This window comes from Eucyclogobius newberryi, unplaced genomic scaffold, assembly GCF_026437365.1.
Source record: "Eucyclogobius newberryi isolate DKJ021-1_F unplaced genomic scaffold, fEucNew1.0.hap1 SCAF_5, whole genome shotgun sequence".
Classification (NCBI taxonomy): domain Eukaryota; kingdom Metazoa; phylum Chordata; class Actinopteri; order Gobiiformes; family Gobiidae; genus Eucyclogobius; species Eucyclogobius newberryi.
In genome coordinates this window covers 33,673,340-33,687,534 of record NW_027316167.1, presented here as the reverse complement: position 1 = coordinate 33,687,534, position 14,195 = coordinate 33,673,340, and positions in this window count along the sequence as shown.

Genomic DNA, 14,195 nt, shown 5'->3' with positions numbered 1-14,195 from the left:
GTGTTTCAAGTGCGATCTGCATTTGGACAGCTGATCGTGGCGTTTTAGCTTCTGTGGAAAACGTTTTGTGGTTTAGATTGGAGAGTTGAGGCTTGAAAATGGACATGGAGTGTTTGATCCCTGCCGATGGGATTAAAGTGCCATCGGCAGGTTCTTACAAATTTTACATGTTGATTTCATTTGGTGTTTTATTATCTGATGTACATATAAATTATATATATATTACCAATCAAGGAGGTATTTCTGGAGAAAAGTTGAAATATTTGGAAGTGACCTCACTCCAGGCAGTTTATGCTAAATTGACACAAAATAAACTACTTTTTGACTCTAAACATTTTTCAACAAAATAAAGTCGCTCTCATACATTTTTATTGGTAAAATTTAAAAAAAAATTCTGGCATTAGATTCTTCTGGGATGTTTTTTATAATTTTTTGCCAAATTTAACATATTTAAATCTTAACTGTGTTTAGTTCACTGAGTCGTCCAACCTGACAGAGGCACTTCGTTTGCTTTTCTAGTATAAAAGATGGAAGATGATTCCTGTGTCTAAACTGTATTTAACCATTGAATTAATCGATTCACTCAGACACTCAACAAGTGCTTTACGTTGCATTATTTATTCTCTATTTGACCAAAACAAAACCCTAATTTAATTTGTGGTAAATAAAAAATTTAAATAAAAAAACGGCAGGACACGGCACACGTTTTTGTAAATCAACTCTTAATTTCCATACGTATTCGTCCAGTAAAACAACCGTGAGCTCATTAAATAAATGAATCATATAAAATACAAGGGTAAAAGTGTTTGAATCAGGCTCGGACGTTACTCGCATGTGTCTGAGGCGTTTTCATTTGACTAAAGCAAACCATTCCCCAATCTTCTGTGGCGATATTCTATTGAAATCACATCACTGTATGTTCCAGTTTTGCCTCCTTTCTGGGAATAATAATGTTCTTGTTGACAAACTTATAAAGGTTCAATCTGATCATAAACTACTAAAACTAAAATAAATCCCCCTAACTCACCACTTCTGGGCTAAACCATAACTGTAATGTAGTTACACGTTGTATTTTATCATCTTTAAACAGAAAAAGATGTGTTCCATCCTTGTTGTGGTTCCAAAGTCTGTTGTGTCTTTGTTAAATGTAAAAACTATAATCAGTGTTCTCGCTGGGCTGAGGTTGAAGGATGGCGGTGGGACAAACGCAGCGCCGCAGCACCCGAAGATCACCGTGCCGATCACCGTGCCTTTCGCTCGCGCCCGCGGCTCTCGTATCTTTTGAGCATGGCGGTGACCAGCCTGAGCAATGCGGTGACCAGCCGGAGCATGGCGGTGACCAGCCGCAGCATGGCGGTGACCAGCCGGAGCATGGCGGTGACCAGCCGGAGCATGGCGGTGACCAGCCGGAGCATGGCGGTGACCAGCCGGAGCATGTCGGTGACCAGCCGGAGCATGGCGGTGACCAGCCGCAGCATGGCGGTGACCAGCGGTGACCAGCCGCAGCATGGCGGTGACCAGCCGCAGCATGGCGGTGACCAGCCGCAGCATGGCGGTGACCAGCCGCAGCATGGCGGCTGGTCACCGCCATGCCAAAACCCCTCAGCGAGAACATTGATAATAAAGGGAATATATTATGTCAAATCCATTTAATTGAGCTTTAACCATGTTCTAATGGTTTTTCTTCATAATTTTCTTACTCAAAGTTGTATTTTGGTTGATTCATTTGAGTTAGTCCTGTATCCGACCACATCCCTGCCTTAGTTGAGATTATATGAAAAAAACTTGTAAAGTCGTCCACATTGGGTTCAAAAAGGTTCAGAAGCCATTCATCAAAAATAAAAACACAATCAAATCTGCTGCTGTTACAGTGATGTCACAAGCAGCAGATACTGATGAGGAGGCGGGGCTTATCAGTTCTGCAGTTTTGAATAGGAAGTCAACAGACATGTTTCTTTTATTAATTGGTTTTATATCAAAATTGCAAAACACAATATTACGTTCGTATATTAAAGTATCGCTTTCCCCCCAAACCCAGTTCTGCCACACCACTGCCACTTTGCATCGGAGCGCTGCAAAGCAAATGTTTATATTTGACAACACATTTTTCACGTCAGGGTTAGGATTGAGGTTAGGTTAAGGTTAGGGCTTTGAATTTTCTAACTGGATCTGGCCAGAACTACTTTAGGGAGAAACACCAAAATATCACCAATAAACAGAAAGATGAAACCAAGAGCTCGAGATCGAACGTTAAACACAAAGACACAAACAATGTAAATGTAAAAAAGAGCTTGTCAATACTGGTGAATAATTTATCACTAGAGTAAGAATGTCACAATAACCAATTTAAGTTACAATTGTTGCTAATTAATTAGCTAAAAACATTTTGCATGAAATGAGTCATTGTTTCTGTCTCTGATTCTCACCATTATTATTTTGTTGGTTCTTACGATTGCATTGTGGCCTGTATAATCACATTTATTAATTAACTGAATAATCTTGACATCCCTATACTCTATAGTTGTATAATATCAGAATACTTTTGAAAAAATACCAAGTTAAAATTGCCATTGGTTTAATGAAAAATTAAATTAGGCGTTTGTAAGAAAATTATTTTGCTATTGCTGTATTGAACCTATTATTTTCTTCAAATTGGTCATCTAATAATGCAATAATTGTGCTAAACTGTTGCAGTCCTAAGTATTTATATATAAATAATTAGCTCGTCTTGATCTGAAAGGATTCTACACTGGAAAAATGACCCATTTAAAATAAGATAATAAGTTAAAAGTGTTTAAAACCGATACTATTTTTTTTTATTAGTACAGTTTGACTACCTTAAAGTGAGATTGTAAATGGAATAAGCATAACACAAGCTTTACTTAAAATAAGAAAAAGACAAGCATTTTCTCAATTAAAATGAAAAAGAAGAAAAAAAATGCCACTTAATTACAAAAACATACTTGGCTATTTTAAGAAAGCCAAGCTACACAAAAATCAAGATTTGTTGTAACTTATTGTCTTATTGTGCTGTTCCTCCCTCGTGATCCAATCCTCCGCTGTCTCACGCTCAGATTAATGACGGTTTGTTTGTTGAGGATGAAGTCGCATGGAGACTCTTCCTGCTCCGCGTTAGCTCACATCCTGCTGCCTCGCCTCGCCTCCAGCGTCCACAAATCACTCCACACACCATACACACACAAACACACAAACACCGTACACCGCAGAGACACACAAACACACAAACACTGTACACCGCAGAGACACACAAACACCGTACACCGCAGAGACACACAAACACCGTACACTGCAGATACACACAAACACACAAACACTGTACACCGCAGAGACACACAAACACTGTACACTGCTGGGACACACAAACACAGTACACTGCAGAGACACACAAACACAGTACACCGCAGAGACACACAAACACAGTACACCGCAGAGACACACAAACACTGTACACTGCTGGGACACACAAACACACAAACACCGTACACCGCAGAGACACACAAACACTGTACACTGCTGGGACACACAAACACACAAACACCGTACACCGCAGAGACACACAAACACCGTACACTGCAGAGACACATAAACACCGTACACCGCAGATACACACAAACACCGTACACCGCAGAGACACACAAACACTGTACACCGCAGAGACACACAAACACAGTACACTGCAGAGACACACAAACACAGTACACTGCAGAGACACACAAACACAGTACACTGCAGAGACACACAAACACAGTACACTGCAGAGACACACAAACACAGTACACAGCAGAGACACACAAACACAGTACACCGCAGAGACACACAAACACAGTACACTGCAGAGACACACAAACACAGTACACTGCAGAGACACACAAACACAGTACACTGCAGAGACACACAAACACCGTACACTGTAGAGACACACAAACACCGTACACCGCAGAGACACACAAACACTACACTGCAGAGACACACAAACACCGTACACCACAGAGACACACAAACACAGTACACTGCAGAGACACACAAACACAGTACACTGCAGAGACACACAAACACCGTACACCGCAGAGACACACAAACAAGGTACACCGCAGAGACACACAAACACAGTACACTGCAGAGACACACAAACACAGTACACTGCAGAGACACACAAACACAGTACACTGCAGAGACACACAAACACCGTACACCGCAGAGACACACAAACACCGTACACCGCAGAGACACACAAACACAGTACACTGCAGAGACACACAAACACAGTACACTGCAGAGACACACAAACACAGTACACTGCAGAGACACACAAACACAGTACACTGCAGAGACACAGAAACACAGTACACTGCAGAGACACACAAACACAGTACACTGCAGAGACACACAAACACAGTGCACCGCAGAGACACACAAACACAGTACACTGTAGGGACACACAAACACAGTACACTGCAGGGACACACAAACACAGTACACTGCAGAGACACACAAACACCGTACACTGTAGAGACACACAAACACCGTACACCGCAGAGACACACAAACACTACACTGCAGAGACACACAAACACCGTACACCGCAGAGACACACAAACACAGTACACTGCAGAGACACACAAACACCGTACACCGCAGAGACACACAAACACAGTACACCGCAGAGACACACAAACACAGTACACTGCAGAGACACACAAACACAGTACACTGCAGAGACACACAAACACAGTACACTGCAGAGACACACAAACACCGTACACCGCAGAGACACACAAACACCGTACACCGCAGAGACACACAAACACAGTACACTGCAGAGACACACAAACACAGTACACTGCAGAGACACACAAACACAGTACACTGCAGAGACACAGAAACACAGTACACTGTAGAGACACACAGACACAGTACACTGCAGAGACACACAAACACAGTACACTGCAGAGACACACAAACACAGTACACTGCAGAGACACACAAACACAGTACACTGCAGAGACACACAAACACAGTACACTGCAGAGACACACAAACACAGTACACTGCAGAGACACACAAACACAGTACACCGCAGAGACACACAAACACAGTACACTGCAGAGACACAGAAACACAGTACACTGTAGAGACACACAGACACAGTACACTGCAGAGACACACAAACACAGTACACTGCAGAGACACACAAACACAGTACACTGCAGAGACACACAAACACAGTACACTGCAGAGACACACAAACACAGTACACTGCAGAGACACACAAACACAGTACACCGCAGAGACACACAAACACAGTACACCGCAGAGACACACAAACACAGTACACTGCAGAGACACACAAACACAGTACACTGCAGAGACACACAAACACAGTACACTATAGAGACACACAAACACAGTACACTGCAGAGACACACAAACACAGTACACTGCAGAGACACACAAACACAGTACACCGCAGAGACACACAAACACTGTACACTGCAGAGACACACAAACACAGTACACTGCAGAGACACACAAACACCGTACACCGCAGAGACACACAAACACTGTACACTGCAGAGACACACAAACACTGTACACTGCAGAGACACACAAACACAGTACACCGCAGAGACACACAAACACAGTACACTGTAGAGACACACAAACACAGTACACTGTAGAGACACACAAACACAGTACACCGCAGAGACACACAAACACAGTACACCGCAGAGACACACAAACACCGTACACCGCAGAGACACACAAACACAGTACACTGTAGAGACACACAGACACAGTACACTGTAGAGACACACAAACACAGTACACTGCAGAGACACACAAACACAGTACACTGCAGAGACACACAAACACTGTACACTGCAGAGACACACAAACACAGTACACCGCAGAGACACACAAACACAGTACACTGCAGAGACACACAAACACAGTACACTGTAGAGACACACAGACACAGTACACTGTAGAGACACACAAACACAGTACACCGCAGAGACACACAAACACTGTACACTGCTGGGACACACAAACACTGTACACCGCAGAGACACACAAACACCGTACACCGCAGAGACACACAAACACCGTACACTGCAGAGACACATAAACACACAAACACTGTACACCGCAGAGACACACAAACACAGTACACTGCAGAGACACACAAACACAGTACACCGCAGAGACACACAAACACAGTACACCGCAGAGACACACAAACACAGTACACTGCAGAGACACACAAACACAGTACACTGCAGAGACACACAAACACAGTACACTGCAGAGACACACAAACACAGTACACTGCAGAGACACACAAACACAGTACACTGCAGAGACACACAAACACAGTACACTGCAGAGACACACAAACACAGTACACCGCAGAGACACACAAACACAGTACACTGCAGAGACACACAAACACAGTACACTGCAGAGACACACAAACACAGTACACTGCAGGGACACACAAAGACAGTACACTGCAGAGACACACAAACACCGTACACTGTAGAGACACACAAACACCGTACACCGCAGAGACACACAAACACTGCACTGCAGAGACACACAAACACCGTACACCGCAGAGACACACAAACACAGTACACTGCAGAGACACACAAACACCGTACACCGCAGAGACACACAAACACAGTACACCGCAGAGACACACAAACACAGTACACTGCAGAGACACACAAACACAGTACACTGCAGAGACACACAAACACAGTACACTGCAGAGACACACAAACACAGTACACTGCAGAGACACACAAACACCGTACACCGCAGAGACACACAAACACCGTACACCGCAGAGACACACAAACACAGTACACTGCAGAGACACACAGACACAGTACACTGCAGAGACACACAAACACAGTACACTGCAGAGACACACAAACACAGTACACTGCAGAGACACACAAACACAGTACACTGCAGAGACACACAAACACAGTACACTGCAGAGACACACAAACACAGTACACTGCAGAGACACACAAACACAGTACACCGCAGAGACACACAAACACAGTACACTGCAGAGACACACAAACACAGTACACTGCAGAGACACACAAACACAGTACACCGCAGAGACACACAAACACAGTACACCGCAGAGACACACAAACACAGTACACTGCAGAGACACACAAACACAGTACACTGCAGAGACACACAAACACAGTACACTGCAGAGACACACAAACACAGTACACTGCAGAGACACACAAACACAGTACACTGCAGAGACACACAAACACAGTACACTGCAGAGACACACAAACACAGTACACCGCAGAGACACACAAACACAGTACACTGCAGAGACACACAAACACAGTACACTGTAGAGACACACAAACACCGTACACCGCAGAGACACACAAACACTACACTGCAGAGACACACAAACACCGTACACCGCAGAGACACACAAACACAGTACACTGCAGAGACACACAAACACAGTACACCGCAGAGACACACAAACACAGTACACCGCAGAGACACACAAACACAGTACACTGCAGAGACACACAAACACAGTACACTGCAGAGACACACAAACACAGTACACTGCAGAGACACACAAACACAGTACACTGCAGAGACACACAAACACAGTGCACTGCAGAGACACACAAACACAGTACACTGCAGAGACACACAAACACAGTACACCGCAGAGACACACAAACACAGTACACCGCAGAGACACACAAACACAGTACACTGTAGAGACACACAGACACAGTACACTGTAGAGACACACAAACACAGTACACCGCAGAACACACACACACTGTACACTGCTGGGACACACAAACACACAAACACTGTACACCGCAGAGACACACAAACACCGTACACCGCAGAGACACACAAACACCGTACACTGCAGAGACACATAAACACACAAACACTGTACACCGCAGAGACACACAAACACAGTACACTGCAGAGACACACAAACACAGTACACCGCAGAGACACACAAACACAGTACACCGCAGAGACACACAAACACAGTACACTGCAGAGACACACAAACACAGTACACTGCAGAGACACACAAACACAGTACACTGCAGAGACACACAAACACAGTACACTGCAGAGACACACAAACACAGTACACTGCAGAGACACACAAACACAGTACACTGCAGAGACACACAAACACAGTACACCGCAGAGACACACAAACACAGTACACTGCAGAGACACACAAACACAGTACACTGCAGAGACACACAAACACAGTACACTGCAGAGACACACAAACACAGTACACTGCAGAGACACACAAACACCGTACACTGTAGAGACACACAAACACCGTACACCGCAGAGACACACAAACACTACACTGCAGAGACACACAAACACCGTACACCGCAGAGACACACAAACACAGTACACTGCAGAGACACACAAACACCGTACACCGCAGAGACACACAAACACAGTACACCGCAGAGACACACAAACACAGTACACTGCAGAGACACACAAACACAGTACACTGCAGAGACACACAAACACAGTACACTGCAGAGACACACAAACACCGTACACCACAGAGACACACAAACACCGTACACCGCAGAGACACACAAACACAGTACACTGCAGAGACACACAAACACAGTACACTGCAGAGACACACAAACACAGTACACTGCAGAGACACAGAAACACAGTACACTGTAGAGACACACAGACACAGTACACTGCAGAGACACACAAACACAGTACACTGCAGAGACACACAAACACAGTACACTGCAGAGACACACAAACACAGTACACTGCAGAGACACACAAACACAGTACACTGCAGAGACACACAAACACAGTACACTGCAGAGACACACAAACACAGTACACCGCAGAGACACACAAACACAGTACACTGCAGAGACACAGAAACACAGTACACTGTAGAGACACACAGACACAGTACACTGCAGAGACACACAAACACAGTACACTGCAGAGACACACAAACACAGTACACTGCAGAGACACACAAACACAGTACACTGCAGAGACACACAAACACAGTACACCGCAGAGACACACAAACACAGTACACCGCAGAGACACACAAACACAGTACACCGCAGAGACACACAAACACAGTACACCGCAGAGACACACAAACACAGTACACTGCAGAGACACACAAACACAGTACACTGCAGAGACACACAAACACAGTACACTATAGAGACACACAAACACAGTACACTGCAGAGACACACAAACACAGTACACTGCAGAGACACACAAACACAGTACACCGCAGAGACACACAAACACTGTACACTGCAGAGACACACAAACACAGTACACTGCAGAGACACACAAACACCGTACACCGCAGAGACACACAAACACTGTACACTGCAGAGACACACAAACACTGTACACTGCAGAGACACACAAACACAGTACACCGCAGAGACACACAAACACAGTACACTGTAGAGACACACAAACACAGTACACTGTAGAGACACACAAACACAGTACACCGCAGAGACACACAAACACAGTACACCGCAGAGACACACAAACACAGTACACTGCAGAGACACACAAACACAGTACACTGTAGAGACACACAGACACAGTACACTGTAGAGACACACAAACACAGTACACTGCAGAGACACACAAACACAGTACACTGCAGAGACACACAAACACTGTACACTGCAGAGACACACAAACACAGTACACTGCAGAGACACACAAACACAGTACACTGCAGAGACACACAAACACAGTACACCGCAGAGACACACAAACACAGTACACTGCAGAGACACACAAACACAGTACACTGTAGAGACACACAGACACAGTACACTGTAGAGACACACAAACACAGTACACCGCAGAGACACACAAACACTGTACACTGCTGGGACACACAAACACTGTACACCGCAGAGACACACAAACACCGTACACCGCAGAGACACACAAACACCGTACACTGCAGAGACACATAAACACACAAACACTGTACACCGCAGAGACACACAAACACAGTACACTGCAGAGACACACAAACACAGTACACCGCAGAGACACACAAACACAGTACACCGCAGAGACACACAAACACAGTACACTGCAGAGACACACAAACACAGTACACTGCAGAGACACACAAACACAGTACACTGCAGAGACACACAAACACAGTACACTGCAGAGACACACAAACACAGTACACCGCAGAGACACACAAACACAGTACACTGCAGAGACACACAAACACAGTACACCGCAGAGACACACAAACACAGTACACTGCAGAGACACACAAACACAGTACACTGCAGAGACACACAAACACAGTACACTGCAGGGACACACAAACACAGTACACTGCAGAGACACACAAACACCGTACACCGCAGAGACACACAAACACTACACTGCAGAGACACACAAACACCGTACACCGCAGAGACACACAAACACAGTACACTGCAGAGACACACAAACACCGTACACCGCAGAGACACACAAACACAGTACACCGCAGAGACACACAAACACAGTACACTGCAGAGACACACAAACACAGTACACTGCAGAGACACACAAACACAGTACACCGCAGAGACACACAAACACAGTACACCGCAGAGACACACAAACACCGTACACCGCAGAGACACACAAACACAGTACACTGCAGAGACACACAGACACAGTACACTGCAGAGACACACAAACACAGTACACTGCAGAGACACACAAACACAGTACACTGCAGAGACACACAAACACAGTACACTGCAGAGACACACAAACACAGTACACTGCAGAGACACACAAACACAGTACACTGCAGAGACACACAAACACAGTACACCGCAGAGACACACAAACACAGTACACTGCAGAGACACACAAACACAGTACACTGCAGAGACACACAAACACAGTACACCGCAGAGACACACAAACACAGTACACCGCAGAGACACACAAACACAGTACACCGCAGAGACACACAAACACAGTACACTGCAGAGACACACAAACACAGTACACTGCAGAGACACACAAACACAGTACACTGCAGAGACACACAAACACAGTACACTGCAGAGACACACAAACACAGTACACTGCAGAGACACACAAACACAGTACACTGCAGAGACACACAAACACAGTACACCGCAGAGACACACAAACACAGTACACTGCAGAGACACACAAACACAGTACACTGTAGAGACACACAAACACCGTACACCGCAGAGACACACAAACACTACACTGCAGAGACACACAAACACCGTACACCGCAGAGACACACAAACACAGTACACTGCAGAGACACACAAACACCGTACACCGCAGACACACAAACACCGTACACCGCAGAGACACACAAACACTGTACACTGCAGAGACACACAAACACAGTACACTGCAGAGACACACAAACACTGTACACTGCAGAAACACACAAACACTGTACACCGCAGAGACACACAAACACAGTACACCGCAGAGACACACAAACACAGTACACTGTAGAGACACACAGACACAGTACACCGCAGAGACACACAAACACAGTACACTGCAGAGACACACAAACACAGTACACTGTAGAGACACACAAACACAGTACACTGCAGAGACACACAAACACAGTACACTGCAGAGACACACAAACACTGTACACTGCAGAGACACACAAACACAGTACACCGCAGAGACACACAAACACAGTACACTGCAGAGACACACAAACACAGTACACTGTAGAGACACACAGACACAGTACACTGTAGAGACACACAAACACAGTACACTGCAGAGACACACAAACACAGTACACTGCAGAGACACACAAACACAGTACACTGCAGAGACACACAGACACAGTACACCGCAGAGACACACAAACACAGTACACTGCAGAGACACACAAACACAGTACACCGCAGAGACACACAAACACAGTACACTGCAGAGACACACAAACACAGTACACTGCAGAGACACACAAACACAGTACACTGCAGATACACACAAACACAGTACACTGCAGAGACACACAAACACAGTACACTGCAGAGACACACAAACACAGTACACTGCAGAGACACACAAACACAGTACACTGCAGAGACACACAAACACAGTACACTGTAGAGACACACAAACACCGTACACTGCAGAGACACACAAACACAGTACACTGCAGAGACACACAAACACCGTACACCGCAGAGACACACAAACACAGTACACTGCAGAGACACACAAACACAGTACACTGCAGAGACACACAAACACCGTACACAGCTGGGACACACAAACACTGTACACTGCAGAGACACACAAACACAGTACACTGCAGAGACACACAAACACTGTACACTGCAGAGACACACAAACACAGTACACTGCAGAGACACACAAACACAGTACACTGCAGAGACACACAAACACAGTACACCGCAGAGACACACAAACACAGTACACTGCAGAGACACACAAACACAGTACACTGCAGAGACACACAAACACAGTACACTGCAGAGACACACAAACACAGTACACTGCAGAGACACACAAACACAGTACACTGCAGAGACACACAAACACAGTACACTGCAGAGACACACAAACACAGTACACTGCAGAGACACACAAACACAGTACACTGCAGAGACACACCCATAATAATAATAATAATAAATAGATATATTTGAATGTCTGTGTTTGGCACTGCAGTTATTATACAGTTGTATAAACTTATGTCGGCTCTTGCAGGTGTTCAATTCTTCCACATTAGAATGAATGGGTTTGTTAGTGGGCGTTCCCTTGGATGTCCACTGTCTCCATAGTGACTCACTTGTCTCTTTTTGTTTGCCGGAGATAAATGTTTAACAATGAAATAAAGACTGTGTAGTGTGGGAAAAACAGATTTTGCTTGTTTATAAGAAAAAGTTGATGCAACTTTAAATTGTCAGAAGTCCTTAAAATATCAACATAAACATAAACCTTTAAAGTGCCTCTGACAGGTCGGACCACTCATTGAACTAAAATGCAGTTAAGATAAATATATTTGAAATGTTGCTAAAAATGATAAAATATGTATCCCAGGATAGCACATTTTTAGGGTTATAATTTCACTTCCTGTTTGTAATTGATGACATCACAATAGTAAATTACTCAGCAAACACTGGGCAAAAACACATCTGCCATATTTTTTTTATTTGACAAATAACAATAAATGACCTTTATTTTGTTGAATTATTATTTAGAGGGTAAAAAAGTTGTTTATTTTGTGTAAATTATGCATAAACCTTGGGTATGGGTGTGCTGTAACTTTTTGCTATTTTCTACAGATTTTTTAAAACTTATCCACAAACAGCTACTCGATTGATGTAAAACTATAATTTCCATTTACAACAGGTAAAAATACACCAGATAAAGTCAAAAGACATAATAAGGTGGTAGAAATAGCACAAAAACTGCAAATCAGAGAACAAACTGGCAACACTTGACTCACCTTTGTGTTCGTTTACAAAGTTACGCTTCTGTGGTTTGTTTCACCTTTTAGCTTTTTATCTTTCTTGAACCAATCACGGAAACGAGTTGTAGGATTGACTCTTTCACATGTCCACAATGACCGTATTTACAGGACACTTTGCATGATGTCATCGTTACTGAGGGTGGAGACTTGAGTATGTCTCACTATTCGCACTCTTCTCTCAAAACAAACAAGCTTTATTTACTCCTCAGTTACGTACAGCAGCTGAGTCACATGACCTCGGGCATATTTTACAGCAGGTCCAGAGGTTTTGGCCTTTAAGTGTCCAGGAAGTGCGAGAGAGCGAGAGAGAGAAGTGACCTCATCTGCCTCAGCCCACGGACATCGCTCTGGAGACGGGACCAAACAAACCCAAACCCACATGACCCGAGCTGAGGGTGAGGCAGAGGACGTTCTCAACAACACTTTTCCCAAGAGTCAGGAGATGAGTTCACATAAGGAAATGATCAAATGTGCTAAATAACTTACTGCCCACTGCTCCCTGCAGAGTTAACCTTCGAAGTGTGGGTCAAACACA